Source organism: Belonocnema kinseyi, chromosome 6, assembly GCF_010883055.1.
Source record: "Belonocnema kinseyi isolate 2016_QV_RU_SX_M_011 chromosome 6, B_treatae_v1, whole genome shotgun sequence".
NCBI lineage: Eukaryota > Metazoa > Arthropoda > Insecta > Hymenoptera > Cynipidae > Belonocnema > Belonocnema kinseyi.
This window is the reverse complement of record NC_046662.1, coordinates 478,413-490,358: the sequence shown is the minus strand read 5'-3', so window position 1 is coordinate 490,358 and position 11,946 is coordinate 478,413. Positions and strand designations below refer to the sequence as shown.

The following is an 11,946-nucleotide window of genomic DNA, read 5'->3' as shown; positions in this document are numbered from 1 at the left end:
TTTTTTTATCAAAAATGATTAATATTCCTTCAATGTAATATTTATCAACATTCTTTAATTTTATTTTTTTTTAAATTTTCTTATACAAATAATTACTCTGATATTACTGATAAATTAATTATTATTAAATTAATTATTAATAATTAATTAATTATTGCGGATAAATATACCACTAGACAAACAGTAATAATTCTTATTTTAAAAAATTCGAAACAAAATTATTTATACAAATTTGATTTGTTTAAACAATTAAAAATTAATAAAACAATGTTATTAAATATCCCACTAGACTAATAGTAATAATTTTCAGACCGAAAAAATACAAATTTTCGAAAAAAATTATTTAAACAAATTCCATTTGTTTACATAATAAAAAATTAATTAATCAATGATAATAATAAATATTCCACAAGATCAATATTAATAATTTTAAGTGAAGAAAAGACCAGAACATAGTGCTCAAAAGGTCGATTTTATGAAGAATTGACATTTTTTGTTTTAAGGGTAGTTTTCAGGTACTCGTAGGGGTGTGTTAGGGGCGTCAAGCCCATAGGTCTGATACATGAAATTCTTTTTTCGATAATTCTCAATAGGCCCCCATACTTTTCCGTCACATTTTTTAAACCCTAAAAAATTATTCCAAAAACTCAAAAAAGAGATTTTTCCATATGCATTTTACATGGGAAACTTCAAATCAAAACCGGCACCTATTAAAATAAAAAAATAAAAAAATTAGGGAATTTCTTTTTTTGGACTTGGAATTAAATTAAGGGGATCGTTGCCCTCTAAAAAAAAGCGTTTTTGAGCCACCCTAATTAACATTGTACTTAAGTGTCCCAACCAAGGGCCGAGTGCCCTTGGTTGGGACGTTTGCATAGATTTAAAAAAAAATTTCAAATAAACCATTTTTTTCATATTTCACGTTATCTGTTTCTAACTGATGGTTTACTATCGACCTTTATGTGTAAGCATGACAAATTATTTACATTCATGTTTTTATTATTCTTACGAATAAAAAATAAAAAACGTCCGAGCCAAGGGCACTCTCCCCTAACCTTATCAGTTTGCTAGATCTAGTCGTCCTACAAAGTTCGAAGAATGCCCTTTTCAATTTTTTTGTTCTAGAAGTACTAAAAGGTTGAAAGAGTAACCTTATCAGTTTCTTTGTTCTCGTCGCCATAAGCATTTTGAAGAATAACCTTATCAATTCTTTTTGTCTATTCAAAGAAATAACCTTAATAATTTGTTTGATGCAGTAACGTAGCCGGGGGGGCAGCCCCCCACGAAACTAAGTTTTCTCATTATTCCAGTCCTTTTTCGCCCACTCTTTGCCCACACATAAACACAAGCCCCCTCCAAAAAAAATTAAAGCCCCACCCCTCGAAAAAAAATCCTGGCTACGCCGCTGGTTTGATCTAGATCCCTAAAAATTTGGGAAAACGCCCTTTTTCAATTTTTTTGTTCTAGAAGTCCTGAAAGGTTGGCAGAATATCCGTTTCAGCTTGTTTAGTCTAGCCGCTGGATAGATAACTAGACCTAACAAGGTACTCTGTTATTGTTATTGTTTGATTTGGGTTAACCAGGTCTAATTATCGTGAGATGACAGGTGATATCGATCAGATTCGGGAAACAAGTCCGGTGCGGAAGAGGAAAGGTAATAAGCCAAATGATAGCACAGCAGCAGCAGTAGCAGCGGCAGCAGCTGATCCGGGCCCGCGAGATCCTTCTTCATTCTGGTTAGGAGGTTACGGACGCAAACTCAGAAGGCTAAAGGCTCTAGTTGGTGTTACTCGCCAAGTCAGCCCTCACCCTTACCCACTCTCCCCACCCCACCCCAAACGTACATACATGCCCACCACCCAGCGAGCGCGACCTGCTCGCTCTCCCATTCAAGCTCTATAGTGATAGTCTGTACAGCTCCAGACGAGTCGAGTCGAGTCGACTCGAATCGAGTCGACTTGATTCAGTTCAGTTCAGTTGAGTTCAGTTCAGTCGCGGTCGAACCACCACGAGTGAGCTTTCGTTGATTCGCGCTCCTCGGCGGGAAGCTTTCGCCGGGGCTGCGAGCTTTCCGTTTTCACAGAAAAATCAGTGAGTCGACCGACAATCAGCCCCGCTTCGCTCCACTTGATGCTTTCAGAGCGAAACCACGCTCCAGTGCAGAGCTTTTTCACAAAAGGAGACGAAATCGAGAAAAATTTATCCAACTGCAATCATGGAATAAATAAATGTTTATCAATAATACTAAAAGCTCAGTTCCAGTGTTAGAGTGGGCAAGCTTTTCAGTGATTTACCCTGAGAAAAGTATCCATTTCTCTAACTTAAATCATGGAATATTATAATATAACTAAAGTATCAAAGTGGGAAAGCGATTTTTCGGTAGGAGAGAGGCTTTTTCAATTGGTGAAAACCATAAATTTCTCCGACTAAAATCATGCTTCTATGTATGAAAAAGTTGAAGTGATTTTTTCAGTGATTTTCAGATAGTGCAGAGTGAAGGCAGAAATAATTATAATTAATAAATAATCGAAGAAGGTGAAGCCATATTGAAAATACAAGTTCAATGAGGCATTCTCGAGTGGCCTGGTTATGTACGAAGGATAGATTTTTTCCTTCAACTAGGCGCAGAAGAAGGCATGATTGTTCAGTGCAAGTGCTTTAATTTTAATCAAATATCGTCCGACAGTGCGGTATCAGAATTCAAGTTTTTTACTAAAAATTATCAGTTTTGTGGTTGTTGTTGGTGCAATTGCATTTACATTGCGAGAAAGTCTCGCGAAAGGGATCGAATTTGCAAAATCAAAGAGAGAGAAGACTGAGAGAAGAGATCATTTTCAGATAATACTTCTTCCACCGGACTTTTGAGGCTTTTCAGTAAGTTTATTTTAGTCAACTTTTTAAAACATTTTTCAACTTCTATGTCCATTTTAATTTTTTCTTTGAAAATTTTCTTCAAAACTGTCTAAAGTAAATTTGTTATTTTGTTTTGAAAAACGAAATTATATTCTGTCAAATTTGATAAACTTTAGGAAACAAAATTCTCGAAAATCCCGCACTCATTGTTATTGAAAATATTTAATTTTACCTCAGGTTTTATACCTTAAATGGGAAATTGGGAAAATTAAATCTATAAACAATCAGTCAATAAGGAAAATAATAGACAATATTTTGGGAAATTCATGCGAAATAGAAAATAAAAATTCTCTGAGAAACATGAAAATACGGAAATTGTTTAGCAAACAAATTGAAATATTCCGAAAATTAAAGTTTAAGATTCTAGAGAAGTTCAGAAATCTTAAAACACCAAAATCATTAAATTTCCTTCATGATAAAAATTCTAAAATTATTCAATTTATATTTATTAGAATCGCAGGAGTCTTCATAACAATTCCCAAAATATTAAATTTCTGAAATGATTAAAATCCCAAAATTTTGAACACACACCATTAATAAATTCTCGAAATTTCAAATGCCCGAAATTAATAAAATTCTGGGATTTAAAAACCTTGAAATATGAAATTTCCAAAATGAATAAATTTCTGAAATCTAAAGTTTCTTCAATCATCAGATTCCCGAAATTAATAAATTCCCAAAATTGTAAACACCCCCAATTAATAAATTCCCGTAATTTTTAATTCTTTAAATGATTAAATTCCTCAAATTTTAATTTCCAGAAATTGACGAATTTCCAAAATTATTTCCACTTGAAGTTGATAATTCCCGAAATTTCAAATCCTCGCAATTCAAAATTCTCAAAATTATTAAATTTCTGAAACTAAATTTTGACGGAATTTCAAATCCTAGAAAATTCTACAAAATATGAAACTCCATTTTTCGGAAATTTTGATATAATTTACTAATTTTGTGAATTTGAAATTTAATTATTTGTGGAATTTAAATTTTGTTTATGCTAAAAATTTCTATAATTATACATGCAATTAAGGGAATTAATTAATTTTGATAATTTGAGGATTCTTAATTTTTCTAGATTCCTAAATTTTCACTTTTTGGATATTTCAATCTCTGTAATTAACATTTAATGTACTTTAATTTTTGTCTGTGATTACATTTTTTGTATTTTTTAACATTTTGTATCTTTTTTTTGGTCATGTCATCAGAATTTTGATCAATTTTCTGTTATTTTTTCGTCTGAAATTATTGGAATTTTTAATTTCCTTATGAGATTTTAATAAATATTTACGAATTTCAGATAACTTTAGTTTATGTTAGCGTCATTCACCTTGAAATTGTTATTTAAAAAAAAAATCAGGACAAAATCCAATGTTATTTATTTAAAAACAAACACTTCCTGACTATGTTAGGCTAAAATTTTCAAAAATTTAAAATTTGTTTTTAAATTCTCTTGACATATCCATAGAAAGAAATAAACAAATAAACTCAAAAAATAAATATTTGTGCACACCAACAGCTCAGGAACACAAAACTTTTTAGAAATTTTATACAATGAAAAAAAACGTAAAACAAAGAATCCAGTCTTAGTAATTACATTATCATTTTGTTTTTTAATTTTCAAGAATTTCTTAGTTGTTGTTCTATTTTTGACAATTTATTAATAAATAAATTAAGATTAATGATATTTCCTAAATATTTTAGGTTATTTTTACGTTTAACATCTAAAATTTGCATTATAAAACAAAAATAATTCCAATTTGAACGAGATTAATTTTTTTTATTCGATATTATTAAGAATTTTTATTAAGATCTTTTTAATAGACTGCAAAGAGGATTCACAATTTTTTTAAATTGTAGGTATTGCTGGTGTGTTATACCTGAAATTGAAATCTTTAGTAAAAATTTATCTGATCGAAGATGGTTTATTTTCAATTTTATTTTTATTTATTTTATATTATATAAACTTGATTGAAATTTTTCTTTCTCAGTTCAAAATTCAACTGTTTTGTAAGAAATCAACAATTTTATTTTTATTCTTTTTGACTGAAAAACTTTTCTTGGTTGAAAGTAAACCTCTTTTGTTAGATTGTTTTTTGAATAGCGACTATTTGGATAAAAAATTCAACATTTCGGTTGAAATTGTTTTTCTTTTGCTAAAAAAATATTTCTTGGTTTAGGATTCAACTGCTTTCTTGTTTGAAATAACTTTATTTTGTAGAAATTTCAACTGTTTCTTTGAAAATTAACCTTTCCGTTAAAAATTAATATTTACATATTCAAAATAAACTTTTTTTTTAGGAATTTGTCTTTTTGGTTTGAAAGTTTTAAAGATTTTGGTAGAAAAATCAACAATTTAATTGACATTTTTTTCTTGGCTGGAAAATCTTTTCCGGTTGAAGATTCAACTGTTTTGTAGAAAATTTCTCTTTTTCGTTGAAAATTAACTTTTTTGTTAAAAATTAATATTTGTAGATTGTAAATTTAACTTTTATGTAAAAAATAAATTAAATAGTTAAAACAAATTTTCTTTCTTATTTGGCAATCATTGATTGGTTGAAGGTTCAACTTTTTATTACAATTTTTTCATTTTTGGGATTAAAATTGTAGTAAAAAATTCAACTGTTTGTATGAAAATAAAGTTTTTCAGTGCTTAATTAAGCTTCACTGCAGAGCTTTTTTTTGAGAGGATTATAAATTTCTACCACTAAAACCATGGAATATTAATTAAAATGAAAGCAAATCAATTTTTGAAGTGGCAAGCTTTTTACTGATTTTCAGAAAGTGCAGAGTGAATGAAAATTGTAAAATTGGCAATTTATAAAAGGAAAATCAAACAATGCTTTAATTTTAATTAAACATTGTGCAATTGTGCTCTATCAGAATTCTCTTTTTTCACTAAAAATCGGAAGTTTTCTGTTGGCTCTATTTGCTGGTGCAATTTAATTCAGATTGTGGGAAAGTCTCGTGAAAGGGATCGAATTTGCGGAATCGACATACAGAGAAAACGAGAGAGAGAGAGAGAGAGAGAAGGCTGAGAGATAATTTTCAGATAAAACTTGTACCGGACGCTCGCTTTTGAGTAAGTTTATTGTCAACTAGCCTGATCATTTTGCAACATGTCCATTCTGTCCTTTCCAGGAAATGGTTTTCGAAAGTGTGAAAAGGATTCAAATCTCTTCAGAGCTTTTGTTGTCAAAAATAGAACAATAACTAAGAAATTCTTGAAAATTAAAAAACAAAATGATAATGTAATTACTAAGACTGGATTCTTTGTTTTACGTTTTTTTTTTCATTGTATAAAATTTCTAAAAAGTTTTGTGTTCCTGAGCTGTTGGTGTGCACAAATATTTATTTTTTGAGTTTATTTGTTTATTTCTTTCTAAGGATATGTCAAGAGAATTTAAAAACAAATTTTAAATTTTTGAAAATTTTAGATAGTTGAAATGAAATCTCAAGAAACAAGGGAATCTTTAACCAAATATTTGAAGGAGGTTCAATATTTTCCAAACAAGTAGATTTTTTGTAAAACCAGTTTAATGTTTCACCTAAAAATATAAATTTTTACGAAAAAGTTATTTTTACACTAAATAAATGAAATTTCTGTCAATGAAAATAATTTTATACCAAAAATGGTCTTTAATTTTAAACTAGAAATTTTGAATTTTAACAAACAAAAACAAAGTTAAATTTCTAGTAAAAGAGATGCATTAAAAAAATTTTAAGGTCAATTATATTTTGTGGTAAAAATCATTCCTAATATAAAATCAAAATTTCGATTGACGATTTGTTTTTTAATTTTCTTTTTTTATATGCTTTAATCTTATGTAGATAGAATAATTGTCTTTCATTTCTCGACACAATTTAAAAAGATTTTTGAAGATCTCAGATATGCTGAAAAATGATCTAGAAAATTTCTGAAATTTTTGTTAATTCATACCAATTTACAAAATTTTATGAAAAATTCGAGAAATTTAAAGAATAATAGAGCCTTTTCGACCTCTTCAAAATTTCAAAAAATTCTAAACATCTTTTAAACAGACTCGAATTATTCCTAAAAGTGTTTTAAAATCTTTCGGGTTCATTTGTATTAATTTTTTTAATGTTTCTTAATATTGTATCATATTTTTAAACATTCTCTTTAAATTAACTCGAAAAGCTGAAGAATCGTTCTAAATATTCTTACAAATCTTAAAAATATATTTTATTACCTTAAAATCTTCAAAAAGTTTCAAAATTTTATTTTAAAAAGTTCTAAAACACAAATTTTGTTTTTTTTTTTTTTTTTAATATTGCGTTATCTTGGAAATGTTTCGAAAACTTCTAAATAATTTCTAGAATGATTTGAAATTATCTCTAAGATTTTGCAAAAATTCTGTGAAATAAAGAATTTGCAAGAATCCAACGACCCAATTTGGACCACAATGAACAAAAAAAATTCTATTGTAATCTGAAAAAATAAAAAATAAATAAAAATTAATTTTCCGACAAAAATAAAAAAGAGGAAAGGAAAATGAGAAGGCAGCCAATTATATCGCCTTCCTTATCTTTTTCTTTCTTTCGTCTTCTTCTTTTTTCAAATTTTTCAGATTACAATAAGATTTTTTTTTTTTTTGTTTGTTCGTTGTAGTCCAAATTTGGTCGTTGGATTCTTGCCTTTTTTTAAAAAGGAGTTTACATCTTTTTAAAGATTCTCTTAAAATAAGTGTAATTGTAAAATAAAAAAATTACTAACAATTTTAGAGGAATATTAAGAACATTTTGTCATTTTCTTAAAAACTAATAAACATGAATTGAAAAGCTTTTCAATTTTTTGTTTAAAATTTTTAAAAATTTACATATAAATTTTAAATATCTTTTAAACTTATTTGAACTTTTTCAACAATTTGGTAATCTTGTGGAATGAACACTTTTGCTCTAAAGTCTCCTACATTCTGTTTCGAACGTTCAAGAAATATTTTTGTATATTTTCTTTAAGCTAATTTTTCAAAACAAAAATTGGTTAAAATTTTCTCTGGAATCTTAGAGAAAAAAGCATCATATGAAAATATTCAAAAATTCTAAAAAGCGTTAGAATTTTATTTTTACTTTAAATTTTTATTAATTTTACAATTTTGTAAATCGTTAAATATCTACATTTTGTTTAAATTAAAAATTTGAAAATAAAATCTACAAATATTCCTTTTTAATAAGAAAAATCATATAGAAAAGAATTGTAAATAATTAGAAGTTTTTTCAAAAATATCTAAGTGCACACATATTTTTTGTGAAAGTGTCTTAACTTTAGACAAATCTTTTAGTTTCTAGTGGATTTATTTTTGTAATTTTCCACTGTTTTTTAAAAAAACGTTACAAATTATAAAAAATCACAAATGTAAATTCTGCTAGAAACAACAATTTTTTAATAGGAGTTGGAAATTTCTACCGAAATTTACAATTTATTACAAATATTAACAAGAATTACAGTTGGCACATTATTTTTAATTTAAAAAATAATAAGATTTTTCAGATTTTCATTTACTGATATACAATATAGGAAATATAATAAAAATTATGGCTTAAACGTTTGCTTAGAATTCATCACATCATAGTTACTTTTTCTAATTATATCTTTGCTCATTATTTTTTTTCTGGTATTTTAATTAGTAAAAAGTTATTTGAAATCATTATTAATTTTTTTTAGTATTAACGATTAATGACAGAATAATAATTTCAATAAATCATCCCAAAAACGTTGTTTAAATTCCATTTGAGCTTTACATTGAGATTGCTGAAGATAAACATTTTTAATAATAACATTAAACTTTTATGATAAAACGTTAAAAAAACAGTTTATTGTTGATAAAATATGATTATCACTATTCCAAGTTTGACTAAGAGATGACGTACACATTTTCTAAATTTAATATAAATTAATCATACACATTATAAAATTAAATGTTAATTTATAATTAATAATATTATTATTAATAAATTATATTAAAAATATATTTTAATCTATACTGTTAAACAAAACATAAGGAATATCTCCATATTTTATTATCAACATTTCAAATTGAAATTATAAAATTGTTTTTTTTTTTAACTATCTCATTTATTTATTTAGACAGTGAATACTTTAATTGAAGGCTTAGATTAAAATTTTTTAAAAATATCGTTATTCTAAGAATAGTTTGAGGGAAAGTTCTGTGAGCTAAATTTATTATACCAGTATGACAGTGGAAACTCCGGTGTACTGGAATTAAAACTTAACCGTAGGGATTAGAGCTGGCTTTTCCGCCTCGACCAATCTTCCCTACCTTGCCATTAGATTTAACATCGTTACCTTACTGGTAATTTCAAATTATTATAATTATCATTATAATTATGCGACACCTCGAGTTTGAGTCCTCGTCGCTAAAATTTACACCCTGTGCTGGCAATTTAATTTTTATCATCCCGGACAAAATTGTCATTCTCGTTGAAAACTCACTATTTCATTTGAGAATTATAACTATTTTAAAAAATCTCCCCGTCTAATTTAGAATTATATTTTTTTTTGGATTTTCCTTGTTTAAGATTTAAATTATAATTTTTATTTCGAAAAATTTCTGACCCAATTCTGAGAATTATGCTTTTTTTTTCAAAAATTCTCTAATCCAATTTAGAATTAGGTACATATAATTGATTTGGCAACATTCTTGCTGCAATACGACACTACGATTTTTTTTTGTTGAAAATTCACCGTTCTAAGCCAGAATTGTATTAGATTTACTTTTTCTGATCCAGGTATAAATTTCGAATTCTAATTCTTTTGAAACATTCCCGGGACCGAATCAACATTCTTTTAAAATATTCGCTATTCTAAATCCGAATCAGAACTCTTTTTGAAGATTTCTCGCTCCAAGACAAAATTATAATTATTTTGGAAAATTCCCTGTTCCGCATCAGATTTAAAATTGAGGAGTTCTGGACAAGAAGGCGACCAGGCGCTCGAGAACGAGTAAAAGTATTGTCCACGCTGTGACGTCAGGTATCAAAAGTGAAATTCGAAATTTGAAAAAACAAAAAATATAGTTAGATAGCTCTTGAAAAATGAACCTGAGTCTCTATTCACAGTTTTTCTCTCGGGCTGCAAATTTTCCAGTAAATAAATAAAAACGGACTTTTTTTAAATTGAAAAAATCATGTTTTTTCACATTCAACTCGCCGTAAGTAATTCGTTTATCAACTAATTAACAAATTTCTTTTTGAGTTTTAGTCGTGACACTCTAGCGGAGGCTACAGTGTCCAAAAAGAGTCGAAAGTTAATTTCTAATGTTTTCTTTTTCAATCCGAATGAAAAACCAGGTTTTTAGACTTTCACATTAAAAAAGTGAGCGAGGAAGTTTGAGCTACGACAAACTTCAAGTGAACGAATTTTCCGCCAGTGTATTGGCCAACTTTTTGGAAAATCTCAATTCGATTTGATTTTTAGTTCCATAATTACAGCGAGCTTATTACGAACTCGCGACGCGACACTACAGGATTTTTCAGGGGACGCCGCCTGAAGCCTGAAACATCCTCCTTGCCCATCCGTGGTTTTGTCCACTCGCTCGCACTAGTCAGCGTTCCGGCGGCGTCCCCTGAAAAATTCTGTGGTGTCACGTCGCGAGCTTGTAATAAACTCGCTGTAATTATGGAACTAAAAATCAAATCGAATTGAAATTTTCCAAAAAGTTGGCCAATACCAAATCAGAAGTCTTTTCGAAAATTCGGTGTTCCAAGACAAAATTAAAATTATTTTATTAAATTCCCTATTCCGTTTGAGAATTAAAATTCTTCTCGAAAATTCCCTAATTGAAATCAAAATGATAATTTTTAAAAGATATTCCTTGTTTCAAATCCGAATCAGAAGTCTTTTCAAAAATTCCTCGTTCCAAGACAAAATTAGAATTATTTTGGAAATTTCCTTGTTCCATGTGAGATTTAAAATTATGCTCGAAAATTTTTTATTTCAAATCAAAATTATAATGCTTAAAAAATATTCCATGTTCTAAATCCGACTCAAATTTTTTGCCTAAAATTCCTCGATCCAAGACAAAATTATCATTATTTTGGAAAATTCCTTGTTCCATCTGAGATTTTAAATTATGCTTGAAAATTTTCTTTTCCAAATCAAAATTATCATTCTTAAAAATATTCCCTGTTCTAAATCCGAATCAGAAGTCTTTTTAAAAATTCCTTGTTCCAAGACAAAATTTTTTGGAAAATTTCCTGTTCCATCTGAGAATAAAAATTCTTTTCCAAAATTCCATATTCCAAATCAAAATTATAATTCTTCAAAATATTTCCTGTTCTAAATCCGAATCAGAAGTCTTTTCAAAAATTCCTCTTTCCAAGACAAAATTAGAATTATTTTTTTAATTTCCTATTCCGCATGAGGATTAAAATTCTTCTCGAAAATTCCCTATTTCAAATAAAAATTATAATGCTTAAAAAATATTCCCTGTTCTAAAGCCGACTCAAATTTTTTGTCTAAGATTCCTCGATCCAAGAAAAAATTATAATTATTTTGGAAAATTCCCTGTTCCATCTGAGATTTAAAATTATGCTCGAAAATTTTCTTTTCCAAATCAAAATTATCATTCTTTAAAAATATTGCCTGTTCTAAATCCGAATCAGAACTCTTTTAGAAAACTCCTTGTACCAAGACAAAATTATAATTATTTTGGAAAATTCCCTGTTCTATCTGAGATTTAAAATTATGCTCGAAAATTTTCTTTTCCAAATCAAAATTATATTTCTTTTAAAATATTGCCTGTTCTAAATCCGAATCAGAACTCTTTTAGAAAACTCCTTGTACCAAGACAAAATTATAATTTTTTTGTAAAAAAAAGTTCCATCTCAGATTTAAAATTATGCTCGAAAATTTTCTTTTCCAACTCAAAATTATCATTATTTTATAATATTCCCTGTTCTAAATCCGAATTAGAAGTCTTTTCGAAAATTCCTCGTTCCAAGACAAAATATTTTGGAAAATTCCCTGTTTCATCTAAGAGTAAAAATTCTTTTCGA

The 11,946-nt window shown here is 27.8% G+C and overlaps 1 protein-coding gene across 3 annotated transcripts in view; it reads left to right on the top strand.

The window, feature by feature from the left end:
• Positions 1 to 1,958: 1,958 nt before the first annotated feature.
• The window catches only part of LOC117174739 (octopamine receptor beta-2R), a 212,992-nt gene continuing 203,004 nt past the window's right edge, over positions 1,959 to 11,946 (top strand). Inside the window, exons 1-2 of one of the 3 annotated variants that reach the window (XM_033364077.1) lie at positions 1,959 to 2,091; positions 2,474 to 2,874. The gene's annotated coding sequence lies outside the window, so the exon portion shown is untranslated. Of the gene's footprint in view, positions 2,875 to 11,946 lie in introns of all 3 variants that reach the window. The other 2 variants (XM_033364076.1, XR_004467352.1) reach the window with 2 other exon arrangements.